Source organism: Protopterus annectens, chromosome 4.part0 (genome assembly GCF_019279795.1).
Source record: "Protopterus annectens isolate FY-2018-M chromosome 4.part0, PAN1.0, whole genome shotgun sequence".
NCBI lineage: Eukaryota > Metazoa > Chordata > Ceratodontiformes > Protopteridae > Protopterus > Protopterus annectens.
This window is the reverse complement of record NC_056733.1, coordinates 1,968,977,142-1,968,993,236: the sequence shown is the minus strand read 5'-3', so window position 1 is coordinate 1,968,993,236 and position 16,095 is coordinate 1,968,977,142. Positions and strand designations below refer to the sequence as shown.

The 16,095-nt window shown below is 38.1% G+C and overlaps 1 long non-coding RNA gene across 1 annotated transcript in view; it reads left to right on the top strand.

The window, feature by feature from the left end:
* Positions 1-15,850, top strand: part of LOC122800207 — a 72,572-nt gene extending 56,722 nt beyond the window's left edge. The window contains exon 3 of the long non-coding RNA XR_006364560.1: positions 15,289-15,850. This is a non-coding gene — a long non-coding RNA (uncharacterized LOC122800207). The remainder of the gene's footprint in view (positions 1-15,288) is intronic.
* Positions 15,851-16,095: the final 245 nt, after the last annotated feature.

Here is a 16,095-nt window from a genome sequence, read left to right as displayed (position 1 = left end):
TTTTATCTCTGTTTGCTAGGAGAACTACCACCAGTAAGGCAGATCTAACATTTATGGAAATACCCTACAAACTTGGCTGAGTTGATTTGTAGTAAAAGCAATCAAGGCCGACAAGCAAGGAACAGATAATGAATGTTGTTTTAGATCAGAGTTAGAAAGGTATTAGTAACATCAAAACATTAGTCTGCAATTGTGCATTGCTGCAGCTATGTGGCAGTGCTGTTTCTCATGTTCAACTTTTTCTGGAAACATGAAGGTAATGAATATGAACAGATGAAATCTGTCCCTGTTTCCTGAACAAAGAATACCGATGACAAGGCCTTTCAGTTCCATCTCTCATGCTGTGTTTGTGGACTGCGCCGCTAGCCTGTATTATGTGACATACTCTGTACAGATGGGCAGAGTCTTCCCATATTAATCCCATAATTTCTTTAATGAAATATATCATTCTGCAAGCAAACTTGAAATGTAGAGACAAGCAATCGAACCTGAAATTCAGTGGCTAGCAGACTTGGGGCAGCCTTGTTCTTTTGACTTAGTGAATTCATAGAGATTCATAAAGATCAACACAGCAGGTACTGTAAAACAGCAAAAACAAAGTCTTGACTTTGACTGATTGTTCGGTGGTACTAGCAGGCTTATTAGATGGCGGTACATAGCAAAAACTGTCTTCCTGTCATTTCACTATCTTACCTTATCACATATTACAAGGATCTGTTGCCCCTGTCTCTAATGGTGCACTGTCTGGGGCACAGATAGTTATAGGGAAGGATTTTCATCATTAGGGATTACTGCATTCAGTTTGGAGAGACCTGAATAATCAAATATTCACCACTATTCACATACAGGGGCATTGAGTGCTGATTTGTCTAAACATGGGCTAAACTCTTGGCTAGGCTTATAAGGGCCTCAGGACCAATAGTCTAGTAACCTCCTATGATCCTATCAACATTAGAATAATGTTTGTTTTTCACTACCCAGACAAAAGGAGGTGCTGCAAGACATCGCTGCACCGATATCTGTGATAGCCCAGCTCTAACTCTGCCTTTGATTTACAATACAGTCGGATGCAGTTGAAAATATATCACATTCAATTCTCAATTTTCACAGGGAAGAACTGTAGGGTATATTGGGCATTACTTACCTGAGCTTTGTCCTCTTTAACTAAGATCTCCAAGGTCAGGTTTCAAAGACTTCTTTTTATTTCCCAAATAAAATAATATTAAAGGAAAAATGTATTACTGAATTGTCAGAAACAAATGATTGTTAAACCATGCAAGCTCCCTTCTTGATCCTTCTTTCCCTACTGCTGTTACCCCCTTCTTTCCCTACTGCTGTTACCCCCTTCTTTCCCTACTGCTGTTACCCCCTTCTTTCCCTACTGCTGTTACCCCGGGGTAAATTGCCACTTAACTAATCTCCTAAGACAATAGTCCACTATACTAATATATTAAAGAAGGATGCTTTTGTGTGCTTATTCCCTTAGGGTACTTGCATGTCTGTCCAATGGCCTTCCAGGATAGGAAATTGCAACCACAGATAAATTCCCTTTGTGCTTCTTGTAGCCCCATAAACCCATATAGGGATGCCCTATGTGGCAGAGATCAGGAAAGCTTGGGTAAGAGATATGAAGGTTCAATTTTCCTTCCATGAATTTGTTCCTGCATTTATGCTCCCAATGCAGAATGAGATGCCATGCCTCAGGTCTTGCATCCATCTCTTCACTGATTTTGCAGTATGGTATATGCTATCTTTCTCACTTCATGATTCTCATCCAGCATAAAAGACTGAACAAACTAAAGCAATACTTTCTCCAGGCCAAGCCAGTAATACACATGTTTTGGGGCTGACTATACAGGAACCTTTGCAGACATGCTCTTCTGTCTTCTAATCTCATCTTCCTATCTGCATTTTCTCCATACCTTTGTTTGGAAGTTGCAAAGTGAGCTATAATCATCCTTTAGTTATTTATTTATTTGAAATCTTTTTCCTGGCTAAAGCACTGATCAAAAGTGGACCATTTCCAGGCATAGTTCAGGTGATTATAAGGACGTTTCTATATGTTTCAGACATACTTTTACACATATTGAAATACGATGATTTCCTGATGTCTGCTAGAATTAGTTTTTCATATGTTTGCATCAGACTGGTTTACTGGGAATAACCTGACTGTCTCACTTCACTTTAATCGCTCTGCTTTTTACCTAGGTATGTATACGCATATGTCTCCTACTCTGTGCAAAACATGTAGGATGTGAATCATGGAACCATCACCTTGGTAATGTCTAGCTATTACCCTTGTTACCTATGTCCTCCTCCTTGTGTTGTCAACAGAAGACATTACACTGCACTATGTAGTCGACCCCGGTCATGATACCACATTACAAAAAGTGCAACTTGTTCTACAGTTTAAGAAAAAAAGACTGCCCACCTTTTCACTTATGGCCTTTTTTTGCTGCTGTTGTTTTTTTTTTCTTATTTTGCAGTGGTTATATGAATGTGTGTTGGCAATAAGTCACCACAGACTTCTTTCTGCAATGTACTTTGATGCTTGCTAGCTCTTACTTTAACAAAAGGGTATGCTTGCAAGCTTGGATTTTAACAGATGGCTGTGCTTTCTAACACACTACTTTCTGTGTTTGACATTGAAGCATTAGCACTAGGAAAACTTCTCTTAGAGTGCACTCCACAAAAAATCTGATAAGCAAGGATGTGTCAGTGGTGAGATTGTGCCCTCTGGAAGTGACACAGTCTGACATTAACTGATGCATACAAGTTCAGTGTTCTGAGAGGACGTCAGCTAGAGATGAATGGGGCCAGAAAATGTAATATCACAAGATCAGCCAAATATAAAAGTTCTAGCGCAATATTGCTTACCCTAAAACTAGAGAAAACATAATAATCTATCTAGGATTATTATCATTTTTTTGCAGCTGCTTGATAATATGTCATACAGCTGAACTTGCATCCTAAGGCATTTACAGATGCAGAGTTCGTCTGATTTTGAGAGCAAGAATTAGTTCTTTCATTAGTTAGATACTTATAGAATGTGCTGACGTCTTAACACTGCAGAAGGAAACCATTTACTTATCAACCCAACAGATATGGCCTTGTGTTTACCTTTCCATATTCAGTTCCTGCCTATATACATGCTGTAAACCTACAGACTTTTCACCCAGTATGTGCCATTTTTAGTATCCACTTAAGCATGCATATTATCTTACTTTGGTGTATCAATGCACATATGCACTGTACTAGATCTGAACTCCCTTGCCCCAGGCATACCTCCGTTTTTAGCTGCTATAACTCTAAAAGACACTAGAGTGAGTGATTTACATCTGTGTTGTGGGACATAACAAGAGAGTAACTATTTGACTTGCTGCCTCTTGGTGCTGTGCAGGGTTATCAGTTTTTGCGCTTATTTTGACATTATTGGGGGGAGGGTAGTTATTCTATTCTACCTCTGAAAATAAGTGTTATTTAACCTCCGGTGGAGGATTTTTCCTCCTCGAATAGTACTGTCCATTGTAATGACCACACGTGGCATTCATAGTATGTTCTGGGTATTATTCAGTGCTCCTGATTGAGGAGAAGGGATTTCATGTGAAATTTCTGATATGTAATGCACTGCGTTTGTTATCCCTGCCATCAGGGGTGCTGTCTGCTGTGGGTCTGTGGGCTAGGAGCAGTGGCCCTGTGTAACATTCCTGCTATGGTTTATACTGACTGCTGTGATACGAAACTGTATAGGGAGAAAACTCTTATGGGGGGGGGGGTGATTGGGTTCTCTCTATTTATGTATTTGTTTATTTACTTGTTTGCAATTTATTTATTTATTTGTTTGTTTGTTTGCTACTGATTTACTTTTTTGACTATGTTAATCCCAGCATGTTGGTGGTATATGAATGCACTTCACTGTGTTTGGGTCCTTGACTTGAAGGTATTGGCCCTAACTGACATTCGTGGAAAGGTCTACACTGATATCAGAGTCCCTGAATTTGGGTGGGGTCTTCTGTAATGCTGCTTGAATGGTTTTATTTGCTCTAGTGTCTCAGAGTGTGGGTCTTTGCTGTCTGCATTCCCAGTCTTAAGGAAGAAGGGATAGAGCCAGGTGACATTCCTGGCATGGGATTCATGGTTTCAACTGGTGTTTGTTTTGTTTTGTTTTTTTTTATTTATGTTGATGCTATCTTCAAAGGCCTCAGTCTTTAATATAAGAAAATTACCTCTCTATTACTACAATGGCATTTTCTAGCTTTGGTTAGTGGTTTCAATTTGAGATGTGGTCCAATATGACATTTCAGAAAAGTACTAAACTAAAAATGACATCTCCGTGGTGAAGGGCTTTGCACATCCAGCTGGAAGACCATCGTCAGCTGGCCTGCTGATATCCACAGTTCGCCCAGAATTAATAATACCAAACCACATTTAAAGGTATCACTACGCATGCCAATGAGATAGATACATGCATCAATGAGTTAGTTACACACTCCAGAAAGTTAGTAACACACATCAGTGAGAGAGTTACGTACACTAGTAAGTTAGCTATACACACACACACACACACACACACACACACACACACACACACACACACACACACACACGCACACACACACACTGCTGAGTTAATTACACAGCAGCGAGTTAGCTACACACATACCAGTGAGATAGTTATACTCACACCAGTTATTTAACTACATACACCACTGAGTTAGTTACACACACCAGTGAGTTAGCCATATGCACCAGTGAGTTAGTTACATGAATCAGTGAGTTAGATACACGCACCTGTGAGTTAGTTACACTCATCACTGAGTTAGCCAAATGCACCAGTGAGTTAACTACATGCATCACTGAGTTAGCCACATACAGCAGTACATTAGTTACATGCATCACTGTGTTAGCTACACACACACACCAGTGAGTTAGCTGCTTTCAGTATTTATACAGAACAGTGTCAGTGATGCAACAGGTAGCATGCTTGCCTTTGGTGCAGAAGGTTGGGAGCTTTAGTCCCACACTGAGTAGACTGATTGCTGACCCTGTAGTGCAGCATAAAGGAATGTTGCACTTCTGAATGTGGTGTCCTTCAGATGAGACGTTAAACAGAGGCCACATCTGCTTGACCTGGTAGTAGCTAAGATGGATGTAAACAATCCTGTATCACCTATTGAAAAGATTAGGGGAAGTTGCCTGATGACCTGGCCAAATGTCTTGAAGTAGTATAAATACCACCTGTGTCTCCACTGAAAAGAGGTTACTAGTTTAGTGGGACAAAGTCAACAAAGTAAAAATAAAAACATAAATAAATAAATAAATATGTGGTGATTAAGAGTAACAGATTCTGTTATAGAACTTCTTTTAATAGTTTTCTGGTATGATAGTATCGGTGCAGAGTACACGATATGTTGATATTAACAATGCACCTGAGATGGGCATGTAAAAGCAAGGGGTTGTTTTTACCTCAGGATTGTGGAACATAAAGAGAATCAGTATCATGCCACCCCATGCACTACATCAGATGCAGTCAGGTAGGACAAACAAAACAAATATTTAACTTATATTACATCTATTCCAATTTCCCTTAGATACAGGCAGACAATATAAACAATGCTAAACTAGAAAGAGAAGCCTGCTATACTATTCCCATCAGATAAAGCCTTATATCCTTTCTCTGGGGATATGCACCAAGGTTACAAAAGAGCAAGAATAATTTGGAAATGGAAAGGGAACAAGAGAAGTTTTACCAAAATAACTAGTTATAAATTAGAATGATTTATTATTTATTGGACTCTTGAGACATCAAATTGCATAGCTTACAGATGATTGAAAATGAATACAGCAGTGGTGATATTTAACAATTTAATAAGGACATGTATGCAAACACAGCTTTCTGAAAGCAAGAAGTGCTTTCGTAGTTAATGATGGGATACACAGATACACCAAATGGATCTCATCCAGTTTGTTCATGTAGAACCAGCTATCAAAATCGCCTGCACAATGACCATTTTCTGTTATACTGTATGGTTACTTTATATTTACTAGTAACACACAGCCAGAAAAGTAATTAAAAAAAAATCAAGGTCCCTGTGCACCACTCTAATGTTGCTACTGAAATATTTAAACTCTGATGTTCCTCATCAAAAGAGAAAGCAAAATATTCTAAACACGGTCTATAACGCATGACATCATCTAGTCAGCGAATCCAGTACTGTTCAAAAACATGACCGTAAAGAAAAGTATTTGATGAACAGACAAGGGGAATTTCTCCATTAGAGCTTTGCACAGTATGGATATGTTTAAGATTAATTTGGGTGCAGTTTTAGACCAAATTACTAGAATATTTGGGATTGTATGTGTCAGAAAAAACACAATAGTTAACTTGTCTATGAAATTATAGGTTCATAGGTAGCTACTAGGCTAATGACCAATACAGGCCTTATAAGCCTAGCCTTGCAAGCCAAATATGACCCACAAAATTTGATTTATATAGGGGTGACTCACTGACTGCCTCTGTCCTTCAGAGATATAGGCACCAGACAAGGGGTGAATTTCCAGTTATCCATCCATTGGTCCAAGTTGCACTTAAATAGGATTAGGGAGGGACCCTGCTTCACTTGGATGGGGGGGGCCTGTTCCTGAGAATGGGAATTCTCTGAGAAGCATATTTGTCTCTCTAACATGTCTTATTTATGCCTCAAGAAAAACGTAGGCCTTTTGATCTAGTAGTTTTGATAATATTTGTTTTGTGGATGTGCAAAATGTTAATCAAAATGGAGTCCAAGGATGCCTTGTACCCCAAGCAAAGATCACCTCTCAGAAGCCTGTATGATACCGAGTACGTATTTATGTCCTGTGTATATTAAAATGTATGCTGTTTGATACCAAGTACGTATTTATGTTCTATGCATATTCACATGTTCTCTGTATGATACAAAGTAACTGTTTTACATTCTGTGAATATTAACATGCATTCTGTATGATACCGAATACATGTTTATGTTTTATATATATTGCATTCTGTGTGACACCAAGTACGTGTTTATGTTCTATATATATTAACATGTACTCTGCATGATACCGAGTATGTTTATGTTCTATGTATTTTGCACAAAATAAATACAATAAAGGAAGTGGCACATTTATAGAGGAAGTATACGTATAAAATAAAGAACAGTTAATAGTTCAAGTACTAAAATGTTTAATATTTGTTTCTTAGCCTGCCTGTATGTTGGAGAGGAGCCATGTATTCTGATGGAGTAGGAATATCAGTATAGGGTGGGGGTGGGGTGGTAAAAATCACAGACTTTGCCCTAGGGAAAACACAGTTGTTACCACCTGCAGGCTCAGCCCCACCATGTAGATACACAATTACATTTAGATTCATATTTATGTGTGTGTAATGCAACAAACTCTTACTATTATATACTTTTGCATAATGACTTAAGGGATCTGATATAATTTAGGTACTGCTTGATGGGTCCTGTCTTTATCTGGATTTTAAACTGTGGATAGAGATCCAGTTTTCAAATGACTGAAGACGTTTTCCTCTTTCTGGACGACTCATGAACAAAATACTCATCTAGTGGTTCACTGAAGTTAATACAAGGAGGAATTAATAGGTCAACTGACTACAGGAAGAGCACAATAATCTGCAGTGAGGGATGATATGAGGTGAAGATGGAAACAAAATCTGGCCCATTTCAGCTGTTTTTTTCTTTCTGCAGTTTATTGATTAGTTCTTCAACAGGAGCTCTGGTTTCATTCCCCATCACTAAGTCATGTGGCACATAAACTGATCTTCAATACTCTCCAAATTACCTCAAATTTTCTTGCTTTCAGAAAGCTGCTTCCATATATCTCCTGATTACATTTTCAGATGTGTAATCTTGTGTCTTAAGAACTGGATATGTGATAAATGACAGAAAATTCTCAGTATATCCTTAATTACTGAAAATACATATAAAAATATAAAAGTCAGCATATTCATTTGTTTATTATAATACAGACCGGTGAGCCATGGCTTATTAAGTACATACTGGCTGCAAGGCAAAAAAACTCATCCTAGATGGGGAAGTAACCCATCACATGTATATGTATGTGTGTGTGTGTCTGTGTGTGTGTGTGTGTGTGTATATATATATATATATATATATATATATATATATATATATATATATATATATATATATATATATATATATCTATGCTCTGGTTTACATGCAGTGGGATTGGACATACTAAATTGGCCGTATGTGACAGTGTGTATGTGAGTAAGTGGTACGGATGAACTACTGTGGCAGGGCTAGTCACTTGGCAATGTACACCTTGGCTCGAGGTGATTGTCACTGTTTAAATTGACACCCTGAGCCCATGGGCAAAATGGGAAAAAGGGTTTGAAGATGGATGGATCTCTCTCTCTCAATATATATATATATATATATATATATATATATATATATATATATATATATATATCTATATATATATATATATATATATATATAGTGTGTGTGTGTGTGTGTGCACTGAATCTCTTAAATGTAAAAATAAGTATGTTAACATGTAAAATAGGGACAGACCTCTATTAGCCTAAATGACATAAAAGAATCATCTGTAACATCAAAATTCCCACAGCTTTCCTTTGTGCTGCTACTGTCTGCATTTCAGGTGAAAAAAAGGAGAAAGGTAGAAAAAGGATATCCTTTAGCAACAGACTTTCTTTCATTTTATTTTATTTTATTTTCACTTTATTGACCAGGTTAGTTTCACAAGGCCAGCGGTCCCTATTTACAGGAGATTAGAGTTGGCATTCAAACTGACTAGGAGAAATTTGACCAGGGTGCCAGAGAGCTTCCACTACTCTTTTCAATAATCACTGTGGGATCTTTTACATCCAGTTGAGCTACCACCAACTCAGTTTAATGTTTCATCCAAAGGACAGCAAACTCAGACGTAAAGCCCACCTCATGTTGCATTACAGTGTCAGTAATGGAAAATAATCCATTACATTAACCCCTGGGTAGGGGTTTGGTGTATAGATATGGTGTTTAAATCAAACACAAGGTACAGGGCTTGATTCTCACCATTAAAAAAAAGGAAATTGGCTAAACTTAAAATGGCTACAAGGGAAGTTAACCTGGTACTTACCGATGAACCTGTTGTGGAGAAGAACCCACAGCCTTCTGCAACAAAGGCAAGTGTACTACCTGTTATATCACCAACACTGTATTAAATGAGTTTTAAAACTCTTTGAATATTATTTATTTATTTATTTTACATTTGTTGACCTGGATAGTCCAACTGGACACGTCCATTTTCAGTGGAGGCCCGGGGAGAAAAGCTCCAAAGTAAGCAGTTAAGATTACAGATACAATATATACAGTGGTTACATATTTAACACATTATACAAATTCCAACGTTAGAGATAATCTCAAGTGTAAGTCCAGATTAAGTAACACAAGTAAGCTAAATTACAGTTTTTAACTCATTCTAGAGGAGAGTTTGTCAGGTTTGATACATTGACATAGCCAGTTTAGTGTGAAATATTGTTTGAGTCTTATCTTGAATTGACTCAGGGTGGTAAGTAAAGTAATATCAACTGGGAGAGAGTTCCAGGATCCACCTGCAGAGTTGGCAAAGAGAGAGTCATGGCTGAGTTATTAGTTTTGATAGTCTGATCTAGCAGTCTGTTAGAAGATCGAAGAGGTCTAGGATTGTTATAGGGGGTGAACATATTTTAAGTGCAGGAGTATTGTCTGGATTGTAAAGGATTTTATAGGCCATAATCTGTTGGTTATACTGGATCAAGCTGGGCAGTTCTAGCCACCCAAGCTGGTTTAGATTGATACAGTGATGTTTCCTATAAGGCAGACCAATGGAAAATCTGGCAATGTGGTTGTAGCAGATGGAGAGTTTGTTAAGGACAGACTTGTTTAAATTAGTGGGTAAAAGGGATGCGTACAGAAGAGTTGAAAGTAGGTGAGAGTGAGCTATGGCAATTCTAGCAGGTGGGGTTAAGAAGGCTTTTATCCTGTAAAGTGACCCTAGTTTTTTTATTGATAGTTTTGATGGATTGATTAACATGCAGATTGAATTTAAGATTGTTATCTATAATAACACCTAGTAGTTTTGTAGAGGAGTCTGGGGAGATTATTTTGCCATTATTGGATTTTATGGTAAAGGTGAATGCAGTAAACCTATGTGTTGGTGAGAAAAGTAACATTTTTGTTTTTTTGGGATTTAGGATCAGAAAACAACCAGAAAGCCAGTTTTCTATTGTGTTGAAGGTGGTCTGGGTAGCTGACCATAGTTCTGTTAGATATGTGGCCGAGCAGATCAGGGTGGAGTCGTCAGCATATTGGATACAGCTGACTTTTGGCATAACAGTATAAAGGTCATTGATGAAAATGGAGAACAAGAGGGGCCCTAGTATAGAGCCCTGGGGTACACCAAGGGAGTTGGGTAGGAGGTTAGAAAGTTTGTTTTGCCAAAGGACAGCCTGCTGTCTGCCACTCAGATAAGATTGGAACCATTGAAGGGCTTTAGTATCTAGACAGAATGTTTTCAGGGTGTGGATTAGAAGTTGGTGATCAACCATATCAAATGCCTTGGAGAGATCCAAGAAGAGGGCAGAGGATATGTTATTATTGTTGCGATTACGGTTTATGGTGTTGAAGAAGGCTAGGAGGGCTGATCTAGTGCTGTGGTGAGGTCGGAAGCTGTGCTGGGAGTCTGCCATAAGGTTATTCTGAATTAGGTGGTATAGCAATTGTCTATGAATACATTTTTCCATAATCTTTGCAAGTGGAGATAATATAGCTATTATAATTAGATAGTTCAGCAGAGCTACCTCCTTTGTGAAGTGGGATTACATAGGATATTTTCCAGATGGTGGGGATTTTGACTTCTACTATAGTTCAATTGATTAGTATTGAGATAGAGTAAGCAATGGCATCAGCTGCTTTTTGTAGATACTCAGCAGGGAGTTGATGAGCAGAGAGTGTAGTTGGTTTTAACTTTTTGATCAAGGTACGGATAAGTGAAGTGGCAACTGGTTGGAATCTGAATGAGAGTTGGTTACTAGTGGTGGTATCCTCAAGGTCAGGAGAGCTGGGAGGTAGTTGGCTAGCTAGGGCTTGAATTGTCTCAGTGAAGAATCGGTTAAAACTGTCTGAAACTTCCTCAGGGGGTTTATCAATGGTGGCTGCAGGGATCGGGGTGGACGTTTGTCCAGGATGTAATAGTTTATTTAAACCTGCCCAAAACTTATGAGGGTTATTTTGATTTATTTGCTGTAGATTATAGTAGTACTTTTTTTGTTTTGTAAAATGGATTTTTTTAGTCTCGTTACTTGATTGCCTATATTTAATGTGATCTTGGGAGTCTTTTGTAGTATGCCATAATGCCCCTGCTTTGTTTCCAAGGGTGATTTTTAGTTTGGACTCTTTGGAAAGCCATGGTGCAGTTTTTGCCTTAGTTCTTATTGAGCGAGCAGGTGCATGCCAATCAAGGATCTCTAGGAATCTGTTGTTAAAGCAGCGACTGCTTCCTCTAAGGGGAGGGGTTTTAGAATTGACCAATTACATGAGTTTAGCTCTTGCTGGAATTTGTCAGGGTTTAAGTTCTTTTTGTTTCTTACCATTCTGAGTAAGGGTTGTTGGGGGTTGATGGCCTTGTGCTTAATTATATAGGTAAGAAGGTGATCATTTATGCTCTCAGGGAGGGTCCCGGAGGTGTACAATTGGGGATGACTATTGATAAGTATCCAATCAAGTATGCTTTGTTTATGGTTAGGTTTACCTATCCTGGTAGGGGTGGTTATGATTTGTGTAAATGCATGCAGGTTAACATGGGTGGTTGGGGATTATGAGGAACAGGTGTTCCAGTCTATGTTAAAATCTCAGAGTAGTAAGGTTTCTTGGGGGTAGTGACATGATAGCCAGTGAATGATATCTTCAGGTGTAGATATATTATTTCCTGGGGGAATGTACATACGGATGATACTGATAGATTTATTTTTATTAAGTTGCAATTTGGTGGAGAGAATCTCTGAGTTATTAATTTGAGGTGGTTGTATAGTTTCAATGGTGATGTTCAACACAGATTTATAGAGAACAGCTAACTCATCCCCCTTCCTGGAAGCACGATCTAGCCTGAGTATGTTATACAGAGGTGGTAACACTTTGTTATCTGTAGTGTTAGGTTTTAACTTTTTAACCAGGTTTAGGATAAACAGAGTATCTCAGGGGAGCGGACAGCCAAGAGTGCATGCAGTTCATGTACCTTGTTGTTTATACTTCTAATATTGAGGTGAGAGGCCAGGAGAGAGTTAGGGGGCCTATTAATTGTAGGTTTATAACTTGTATTGCAAGTAGAGGGGGTAAGTTTATCTGAAGTGGATGGGCTAGGGTTGGGGTGGATATCACCACCAAGTGTGAGGTTAGGTTTATACCTAGTGATGAATTTCAGGAATTTATTTATAAGTTTATGTTAGTGTTTATATGTGGAGCTAATGTGTCTGGGATTGGTATGTTGATAGAGTGAGCAGAGTGTGGGGCTGGACACAGTGCTAAATAATTGGTAAAAGGTGGAAGGACTTACAGCTGGGGTGATAGTATGGCCTTTTGGGTACTGAAATCCAGTGAGAAACTGGTTATCATGCAAGGTAATGAGGTATGAGGCAAGCCAAAGGGGTAGTAAAGTGGAATATATCATTATGTGTGATGGAGCATGTGGCTTACAGGAACTGTTTTACCTGGGTGCTACAACACTAGAAGATAGAGTGGTAGAATTTGAGGTAATGGAGTGGGGGGTGGGAGGAATTATGCCAGATGTAAGCTGATAGGTTCTAGTAACAGGGGTGTGGCTTTATGACTATAAATCTAGTGGTACTGGAGGCAAGTGGGAATTGGTGGCAGGGTGGGCCATGGAGCAAGCCCGAGTGCAGCGAGACTTATCCAGAGTACAAGGTTTATTAAGGTTTCCTAGAGCTGTAAGGTAAGCATATAGGGAGTCAAAGCTCTTTATTTCAATAGCTGGAGTTTAGCTGTAGTTTAGTATAATTTTTAGGGTATTTGCTGTAGTGTTATATAATTTTTAGAGTTTTAAGGTTAGAAACACTGTCATTAGAGAGCTGGGGGTAAACTACTTTTTACTTAGAATTGGGACTGAGCCAATTGTTATGGGGGACAGACTATAGGTGCTTTAGACCCAGATCAGCAATTTACAATTTAAAATGGAGTAAAGTAATAACATTTAACCTTGGCAGTTTGTAGTGGGCTGGTTTCAGTTTAATGTTTTCAGGCACAGGTTCTTCAGGGTGGCTTCCTTCAAAGTTAGCGAGCCCTTTCAGGTTTTTTATTTGAGGGGAACTACCTTGAAATAAGAGTAAAGTAAGATAAAATAAGAATCTAGCTTAGGAGGCAATGCAATACTATATTACAGTCCCAGGGAGCAGGAATTACTAAGTTCGTTGGTTACCTTGGGTAGAGTTCTGCTATAGGGACATAGGCAAACAATTGTACTTTCGGCACACAGTCGCCAAAACAGCATTTTCATCAGTTAATTTCCTATTTAGCACAAATTCAGTCCTGTTAGGTCGCCTTCCACTTCAAATCACAGCAAGTTATAATACAACACATATATTGCACAGAGCATCTACAGTTCACATTAGCTACAGTATATACCGTAAGCTACAAGCTCCGTGAAGCTACAAGCTCCGTGAACACATTATTTACTTCATTAAACGGAATGGAGCCGAAACATAAGAAAATCCATGCTATGCTTTAACATTCAATTTACTGTGACCAAACGGGTACAAAATTGCACCAATACCACATGCAGCATGCTATAGTTCTGTTTTTACCAGTTAATCTATACTGTACACTAATCCACTGTCTTATAAGCAGCCAGGTTTTAAACAGAGTACATGACTTCAGAATAAGGCACAATGCTTGTTATTTGACTAATTTCAGTATTCCATACCCTTGTGCACTTGTCGTTTTAAGCATAAAGGTTTAGTACAGAGAAAGCAATTTAGTACGGTCAAGTTCACTGTCTTTTTGAATAAAATGGGTACTAACAGGGAATCCAATGCATTAACAGTATCCAGTTAAAGAAATATCAACGTTTTAGCCGTAACTAAGTGGCTTAGTACAGAGAAGCAAATTCAAACAAAAATGCTTTGCTGAGCAAACAACATACCACGTGGGAGAGAAGGCTGCCGACTGGGCCTAGTAGCACTGGGCGTTTGAAAATGGCGGTTCCAGTAAGTGGCTATGAAACCTCAGATACGTAGCTATGCAGGGGAGAAGTTAAGGCTTATCCAGAGTATAAGGTTTCTTAAGGCTTCCTAGAGCCGTAAGGGAAGTATGTAGGGAGTCAAAGATCTTTATTTTAATAGATGTAATTTAGCTGTAGTTTAGTATAATTTTTAGGGTATTTGCTGTAATGTTATATAATGCATATTAGCCTGAATCCACAGCAAAATGTGCACTTTTAATCAAATACTTTATAAACAAATATGCTGTCTTGGTTTTTGCAAAAACTATGACCAAAATGCTTGTATTTTAGTGTGAAAATCACTGGCAAGCAAAACACAGTGGCTGTCTCCATACAGTGACTAGTGATGATATGAAACGTCTTTAATCATCAGTCTTTTCCATCATGTCCCTTTTATTGATTCAGTACTTCGAGAACAGTTATGTACTGTAAACATTCTAAAAGTCAATTAAACAGTGGAAAACTATGCAGAATATGTGGAAAGAAAATATGAAAACATTCATGCATTTTCCAAGGCGCACTATTAAGAATATTTTTTACCTCATATTTCTTTCAATTTGCTCCCAAGGGAAATGGGAAAATGATGGACAAAAAGGTAGACACAGAGAGAAGGTCTGCCGTTTTAGAAGTATGAGTGACAGTAATGAGACAAAGATCTCAACGTTTTCTTGGCTCGCACTGACACTAATATGCTTTCATGCTTTGCAATCAAACATACAAACCACACAACAAGATGTCCAGGGGCAGTGATTACAAGCACCTCTTCAAAAGCGATTTCATTTTTTCTGTCTGAGTTATTACTTTGTGGAATGTCTAAACCACACAGAAAGAATAGTTTTTCAACAGGTATCTTAAAAACAGTCAACAAAGAAATGCCAAAGTTACAAAATTGGAAATAAAAATAAAACAGCACTGGCCTCACCTTTATGTCTAGTATATCCAGATAATAAGTGAAATTCAGACCTATCAATGACTTCTTTAATGTCTCTTTTTTTTTGGCAGAAAATCACCTCTGGCTGCAAGCTGTTAGAGTAACAGATGAAATCTCTCAAGCCGTAGAACAAACTCGTTAACAGCAACCAGTGAGATTGGCCTGCTAAACATTGCTCCTTCTATGAAATCTTACAACTTTTTAAACTAAAAGTCTCGCAGAGCTGTCACACTGAAAACGTTGGCTGCAAAGTACCAAATACTTTATAGAATATCACATTAAAGCAACTGAAAATAAAAACAGCAATCATTTCAGAAAGGTATGGAGAGCAGTTTCAGTAGAACAAAATGCAGAATCAATACAACACTTTGCAATCAGTACTCAGAAATAAAACATGTCAAGTAAGAAAGACTGTATAAAAAAAAAAAAAAAAAAAAAGCACGGAAGCTAATCTCTTCTGTGGACATGTGATACAATATTAGGAGCATATTTTTTCCTAATTTCTCTGGCTCAGGTTTCGTAATGTAATCAGTGAAATGTCCTTCAGAGTTTTGAACAGTGATGAATTACAGTCAATATTTTTCATCTGGCTCATTCGGAACTATCATTCCAACAACAGTGTAGAAACACAAGAAAGTCCACAATTGCAAAAACAGAATCTGGTTCAGGAATGTTAATTAAAAGATTATAGAAGTAATACATCGTATTAACATTATTCTCGTCTAGTAAACATTTCTCAGTGTTTGCACTTTATGCCACTTGCATAATCTTTTAATAAATGTTTGTCAGTGTTTCATGCTTTTTTTTAATTTTGATTAATTTTTGACTATTGATGTTGTCTGTCTGAGTGAACTCAGGATGATTAGGATTATGTTTCA